The following is a 7,678-nucleotide window of genomic DNA, read 5'->3' on the forward strand; positions in this document are numbered from 1 at the left end:
GGGGGCTACTTTCCACTTCAGTGCTGAAATTCATAGTGGCAGTGAGGAGAGGGCTGGGTGCTGCTGCAAAGCAAATGCACTGTCTTGAACTAAATGTTGATCTTGAGCTGGAGAAAAGTAATGGTGAAAGAGAGATTAATTTATGTTAATAAAATATATTAGAAGTGCCATCTTTAAAATATCTATAAAAATGCACATAGGTGACTTAGGGCATGTGATTCTTTACTACTCTTAGCTCACAGAAGATGGGAGTCTGAGCTCCAGGTTTTTAATAGGATAGGTTAAAATTCCTTTTTGAGTGAAAGTTAATATATTTAAATATACGTGAACAAATTCCCTTGTCTCCTGGAGAGTTAGGACATGACTTTCTGCTCTGTTGCAGCACTTTTCTGCTGGTGCTGCAAATACGCTTTGTACAAGTGTTAAAAAAAAAAGCTGTTATGAAGCAGAGAATTAGACCTCAGTATGTAAAATAGGGAGATGATGCAGAGTAATTTGAGTAGGAAATCCTGGGACATTAGTGATGCTCCAAGTGCAAATTTTAATATGGAATTAACTGCAGGGCTGCTACTGAGGCCTCCATAATGTTATTTTAAGGTTAATTTGGAAACCTCATTCGGCGTTTTGGCTGCCTAACAGCCACTGTCATTAGCGAGAGTCGCATGGTTGAGTTCTAGTGCTCTGCTCTGAAAATCTCCCTCTCTCCAGTTGTTTATGTACATAGAAATAAATGAGCAAATAGACCGTTCTTTGAAAAGATGATTTTGTCTATAATAACGTGTTAATGTTTTAATCCAGTCATCTGTACTCCCACAAGGCGGGCAAAGGAGCTTCAGATTTGAGTTCTGAACCTTTTCTTAATGACAGATTTCTTTGGTCAGAAGCAAGTCAAGCTCTCCCTTTGTCACCCTGGCTTATTTTTCAGTCTTGCTGTCTTTCCACAAGACAGCAGTGTGAGATTGCTATGAAACTAATTAATGTCTGACAGACAGATCGAACCAAATATCCAAAGGATTCAGAGTATAGTTCATTCCCCTTTACAAAGCAGAATACCACAAGGCAAGAAACATATAGATGATATTATTATACTAACAAATAGCTGAGGGAATTTTCTTGCTCATTTTATCCAAATTAGACAATTTAAGACAATTATGGTTAAACTCTTTTCCCAGACTGCAGCTCAGTTACCTTGATGTGTTGGTAGTTGTAAAGAGATACATATGAAATATTACCTAAGAGGGAAGCTGTGTGCTTTAGTGGACCTCTATTGTCTCTCAGAGTGCAACCACAAGGGAGAAATAAGGGTCATGTGTCATATATGCATAGCCAAAGTATAGAAGATTTATGACTTAGTGAATATGTAGATATGCTAGTGTTCTTGACCAAGCTGTGGAAGCTGTCCTTGAGTGTGTCTGAGGTTTTACAGTTTAAAAAAAAAAAGACTTCAAAGAGAGAAAGAGACAAACAATTATACACACATAGTCTTGGAACACTTGGGCAGTGTTCTTTGCAATTGCAAAAATAATGACTGCTCATCCCAGTCTCTTGGGGGGGAAATTTCCATATTTTTGCTTTCGAGGCACTTTCAAAGCCATTTACTGCCATAATTCATACACTGCTGGATTAAGAACCATATGCCTCTTAAAATCAGCAAGAGGCTATGTAGTGGATTTGCTGACTTAAGGAAAAGGAAAAAATAAAAATAAACTAGGCAGATTGAGACCTGCTTTTACTTCAAAGGATATAATAGTATCAGTTTGTAAGTCCACTCATTAGGAAACTGTTCCTAATTAACTGGATAGGAAGACAACAAAAAATACCAAACTACAGTATGTTGACCACCACATTTAATTTCTTTACTTAATGTGGTATCTTTTGGTTAGCAGTTATCCATAATTACTGACTACATTCAACTTGAGTTGTATCCAGAGACTTTAGCAGTGCCTGCGGATCAGGAGAGGAACATTTCATCTGCAAAACAGATAACATTCTGTCAGAAATAAGGGATGGTCCTATGGTGTGAGCTGTGAGTGATCACAGTTTGCTACACTGGATTACAGCATGATGCTAATTCACTGTGCTTTTCAGCAGAACATGTAATGGTTTTGCTGTTTAGCAGTGAAACACCTTTCACTGGTGTTACTACTACCAGTCTTTTGGATTATGCAGCATGTATTTTGGATCTGTTCTTGTTTCTCTACAATGCACCTGATGACTGTCCTCAAAATCGAGCGTCTCATGCCCCTCTGTAGCAACAGCTACTCACCATCCCTGGGCTTGCAAAGAAAACTTTTCAAGTAACAGGCTCTTTGTCTGAGAGTTGCATGTAAATGATTGTAAAAGTGTCTGCCTGAGTCCACAGACAACCTGAAAAAAGAACTTAAAAACAGTTTTGTGAAGTTCAGCAATGAAACAGCCATAATTTTCTCATATCTAATGGCTGCAGCAGATGTATAGCCTATATGGTCCTAATTACGGTGCAAGGCAGGGAGATGGGGAGAGGTGCCTTGGCATAATTGACAACTGCCCAAACCAGTGAAACATTCAGACTTTCCAACCAAATTTGAAATTGTTCCTAATCTTTACTGCAAAGGGAGATGGCAAGAAAATTTACTCCCTCTTCATCATCTCAATTGCTTTTCTATTTAAAACCAACTGGCCCAATGATAAAGTTGTTCTCAGCAGATATAATGATATTAAAATTAAATCAGCTTCAATGCAGAGAACAGGTATATAGATACAGTATTTGTATCTTGGCTAAATTGTGTTTTCTACCTATGCCTAAATTTGTTGCTGATTTTTCTGTATCAAGTTTTGTTTGTTTGTTTATCTGCTGCACCAAAGCACTATCAAAGACAGATTATTTTCTGCTTAACCTAGACCTCCCATATATCAAAATAGACCCTGATGCTTTGGCCCACCTCTTACTGGACAAGTTCAGACACTGAAATACACAGAAATGAAAATGTGCATTCCTCTTCCTTTTGCACTGGTTATATTGCTGCTGGTAGTGGTAGGAAATAGGGCAGGGGAATATTGGGAACATCATGGGAGTTGAGTCAGTCCCACTGTGTCACTCTAGTGATGGCCACTGCCACTCTAGTAAGGGCCACTGTTGATTTTTGGGGCAATGAATCAACTTTTTTAACACAGCATTTTGTAGTAATAACCTTGTTTTATATCCCTCTTTAGTTTTAGTGCTCGGGTAACAGCAACACTTGGGGAACATTTGAAAGAAGTTGCATTGATTTCTTATTTCTCATAAAGTCCCAGATGGAGCTTTTCTCCTATCTGGAATAATGTAATTCGGGAAAGATTTGGATTCATCAAACACAGTTTAGAGGAGAACAAGGAGGATAATCAGAACCTCAGAAAATATGCCCCAGAAGGAGCTATGAAACAGGTTACTGAGTCTGAATTCTTTGCTCTCCCTGTCTGGAGTAGACAAAGCAATGGGACAGAACCAGAACTGGCAAGATTCATGCTGGATTTTAAAAAAGATTTTGTGGGCATCACTGGAATAGGTTGCTGGAATCTCTCTTACTGTGACCTGCTTAGAACTGCATAGACAAACATCAGGTAGAAATTTGCCTTGTTTTTCCCCTACTTGGACCAACAGAAGATCATGGACTAAGTCTCTCCTAAATGTTCTGTTTCTTCTTCTTCACCCTTTCAGAAATAAAAAGAAGAGGATTAAAGTGTGTTGAATTTCAGTGTTTGAGGCTTGGTCTACAAATGTGTTTGTACAGTATTTAGCTTAGAAAATGAAACTTTTTTTTTTTTTTTTTTTTTTTTTAAATGAAGTAGGGTAGCTATTTTTTATACTTTGAAAGGGTTTGTATATTTCCCCATCTGTTTCTAAGGGAGAGCTGCTCATCTCTTAATCTGGGTAAATCTGGAACAGGACTGAAATGGGACACAGGCCCAATGGTGTTAGTCATTTTCCCTCATTCACTTCTTTTGAGGTCTTAAAAGCTTTCACACAGAAACCTGATCTAAACCTCCAGTTACCTCCCTTTCCCTCAAGAGATGTGTAGGAACTCTGAGGGTATTGATTGAACAAGGCCCCCAAATATATGCCTTGAAATTCACTTTTTACTCCTTGTTTGAAAGAGCAAACAATCACATGCCTGCAATAATGTAAATTTTTCTTTCATTATAACTGTACTCCCACAAGCTAATTACATTTCAGACACAAAGCCTGTCAACTTTCCTGCTCTGTGGTGATAAAGGAACCTGCTGGGTAAAATAGCCACTACTCATTGTGGTATTTCAGGAAATATCTAGCCAGCTGTGGGAAAGAGTTCTTGGTTTTGTATTGAAGTAAAGAAACAAAATAAGAAAACTCTAGTAGATTTATAGTAAATATAAGTGGCTTTTTTGATCAATATGATTGGACAACATAGTTTAAAATTAATCATAGCCTTTGTTTAAGAAACCTGTCTGGTTTTACCTTGCACATTCTTTTTCATATTTATTGAAAATGCTGATTGAAATTGAGACCCTTTCCACTGGGATTTAAGGTAGCATGTTTTCCTTTGCAACCAGGGTGGGCTGGAGCTATTGGAGAGAAGTGCTGCAAAAGTGGCTTAATGTCCTCCCAACTATTTGTTGCTACTGATGTCCTAGAGGTTATTACCCTAACCAGTTGCCTGAGAAGAAACAAACATTCAGTCAGTCCTTCTGCGCTTAGTTCTGGAACGACCAACTTAGTTTTGAGGTCTGTTTTGAGTGAGATCTGAGCCATGTTTGTTTTTTTTTTCTTTTTTTTTTTCTCTTTATCCTTCTTTCAGCTAAGCAAATGAGACCATTAACAGCTTTGGATTTGCCAGCTGAAATGTGAAGGTGGCAACTTTCAGCAGAAGGGTGGTGAACAGCAAACCAGGGGTGAAGGCAGCATCTCTCACTGCATGGCCCTTTCCGTAATAAGCTTCTGTGTGGAACATAAAGGCACTTCCAGAGGTAGGTTTACAGGCCCAGCTGACAGGTGCTAACTTGTTTAGCTAATGTGTGTTGACTGCATTTGATTGTGTTCCCATAACCTGGGCAGATTCCAGAAAGGAGTCGTATTCTACTTATGGCAAGTTCCTTACACAATACATCATGCTTTTGGTGTGTAGCTTGGCCTTAGTGTAATGCTCAGGGGAAAGAGTGAACTGAATTGAGTGTGACTGAGGTTTCTGGGGAGCTGGTGCTCTCTTGCCTGATGTGGGCCATGTGATGAGTCAAATTGTTGTTTTGGTTGCTTTTAGTGTTGAGCTGTGATTTGGAAGATGTGCTCACCCCCCATAGCACAGCATTACAGCTTCTGTCTCACTCTACATCATGGCATGAGGCTAAGAAGTTATGGAGATGTCTTGGTGTGTTGTCTGAAAAAGGTGAAATAGCAGTGGTCTGGGGAAAGACTAAGGGATGACAGTGAATGAGAGGGAAGGGGTGAGTAATTCTAATTTAACTGCCCCAATATATGAACATCCAATACTTAGAAGGATGCCCTTTATATTCCAGAAGAAGCTAAAGTGAATCACCCATTCTGAACAGCTGCCACATTGCAAGTTACTAAACATCACATAATTCTCATTCAGTTTAGCAGCAGTAAGAATGATACAAGATCAGGGAGGTCAAACTTGGTTTTGATTGTTTAACATCAAATCTTTATTGACAGTATAAAATCTCCAGATTTCATCATGCTGCTGATAACCTGATGTCCAATAACTTCAGCTTCATAAAAGCTCTGTTGATAGTCTGGGAGTCCAAACACACAACAGCATGGCTCTTCAGTTACATGGATATCTCCCTTAGTAAAATCAACAAGAACTGGTGTTTCAGTACCTACATGAACCTGGTCCACATTGCTAGTGTGTAGCTATCCACAGTATGTGTCTGGATGTTCAATAGATGTTTAATAGACTCAGCTGAGGTGGATGGTGCTTGGGCAGTTGTCTGGAATTACTGCTGTGTGAATTATTACTTCATGCTTATGCTCTGTCACTAATGAAATTGTTTGATGCCCATCCCGATTCAGAGCCCTCAAAGCATGTGCATGATCTATGTCCCCCATGAGACCTCAGACTTGCATGAAAATGATACACTGGCTTTCTGCAGCAGTTTTTTCATAGGGCATGGTCACCCAGAAAGGTCTTCATTGCAACACTATGAACATATGGGCACTTGTCAGTCTCCTAACTTTATGCTTTGAAATATCCACTGGAAAAATAATAGTGCAGGATTTCTATGACATGGTGATGCAGACCATCTGATTAACATGCCACTATCTTCTTCAGTGTGCCATGGTTTAAGCCCCCTGCTCCACCGTGGTCCTCCATGGGTTGCAGGGGGATAGCTGCTGTCTCATCTCAGCCTGCTGGGAAATCTCTGCTCGGGCATCTTCTCCCCCTCCTTCCTCACCAACCTTGGTGTCTTTTCTCTGGCACTTCTCTCACCTCCTCCTCCTCTCTGCTCTGCAGGTCCTTCTTTTAAATATTTTTTTTTTAGTTTTGTTTTCCCTTTCTTGCATATGTTACTCTCAGAGGAACATACAGCTTCCCATATCTCCTTGGCTTTGGGCAGAGGTGGGACCAGAAGTGGAACTGGGGGAGCTTCCAGCAGCTTCTCACAGGAGCCACCCCTATGGCCCCCCTGTTTCCAAAATACCACTGCACTAACCCAAGACAGTGTAACAACATACATTTAAGCTACTGAGAATTTCTGTCAAAGGAAGTAAGAATGTAAAATAAAGTTTTATGTTATTAAATAGCTCAGCCATTGCAAAAAACCACAAATATTTCCTTTTATATATGAAATTAGTTGGAAAGTTCAGGTAAATGTATATGTATCCTGTTAAGAAGTGCTTGGTTGGACACTTTTTTCATTAAATACTTGTTCTTCTGAACATACTTGGTATTTTGAGAGGAGATGGTGGAAGTGGTGAGGACATGGTACCTTAAATAAGCCTTAATAGCATAAAGTAATTTCTTCCATACAATTTCATTAGTTTTCCTTTATTAGGCATTGCACACATCTTAAATGTATAATTGCATGCTGTCTTGTCCAAATGAGTAAATAATTTTTTTTAAAGGAATGAATATTTAATAAACAGAGTACAGTGGTTTCAATGTGGGGAACTTAATATCGGTTTTAAAAACCTGTCTAATTATGCACTTAACCAAGACATGAGGGCAGTTCCTCTAGAGCCATTCTGGCCTGTCAAGTAAATAATATGCATTTTATAAAACCAACTAATTATGGGTTTACCCACGGGACTGTAAAAGATCTGAAGATGCAGGTAAGTAATATGCGCTTTATAGCTAACAACGCATGGGGAATTTAACTTAATTAAAAATGTGGTAGGTAAAAAAAGAAAGAGTAAATAATGCCTATAATCTCTCAAACGCCAGGAAATTCAAGTTGAGTTAGGTCCCATGCCATCTTGAAAAAGTCGGCATACCAGTGAGAAATATCGAAGAGCAGGATTCATGTGAGTGGAATATTTCAATCCTGGAAGACCTCATTGCTTTCCTGGAGCTCTCTGTGGTTCAAAGTGTCTCTTCTGGCAATCAGAGCTGCAGACTTGGGGTCCCTCCTGAAGATAACGTGCAGCGTGCTCAGCATCTGCCTTTAGTTTTACTTGTGCATTTTTCCAGAGATCTTTAAACTAGATTGTCTAATGGCCAAAAAA

Source organism: Heliangelus exortis, chromosome 3, assembly GCF_036169615.1.
Source record: "Heliangelus exortis chromosome 3, bHelExo1.hap1, whole genome shotgun sequence".
In the NCBI taxonomy this organism is placed as follows: domain Eukaryota; kingdom Metazoa; phylum Chordata; class Aves; order Apodiformes; family Trochilidae; genus Heliangelus; species Heliangelus exortis.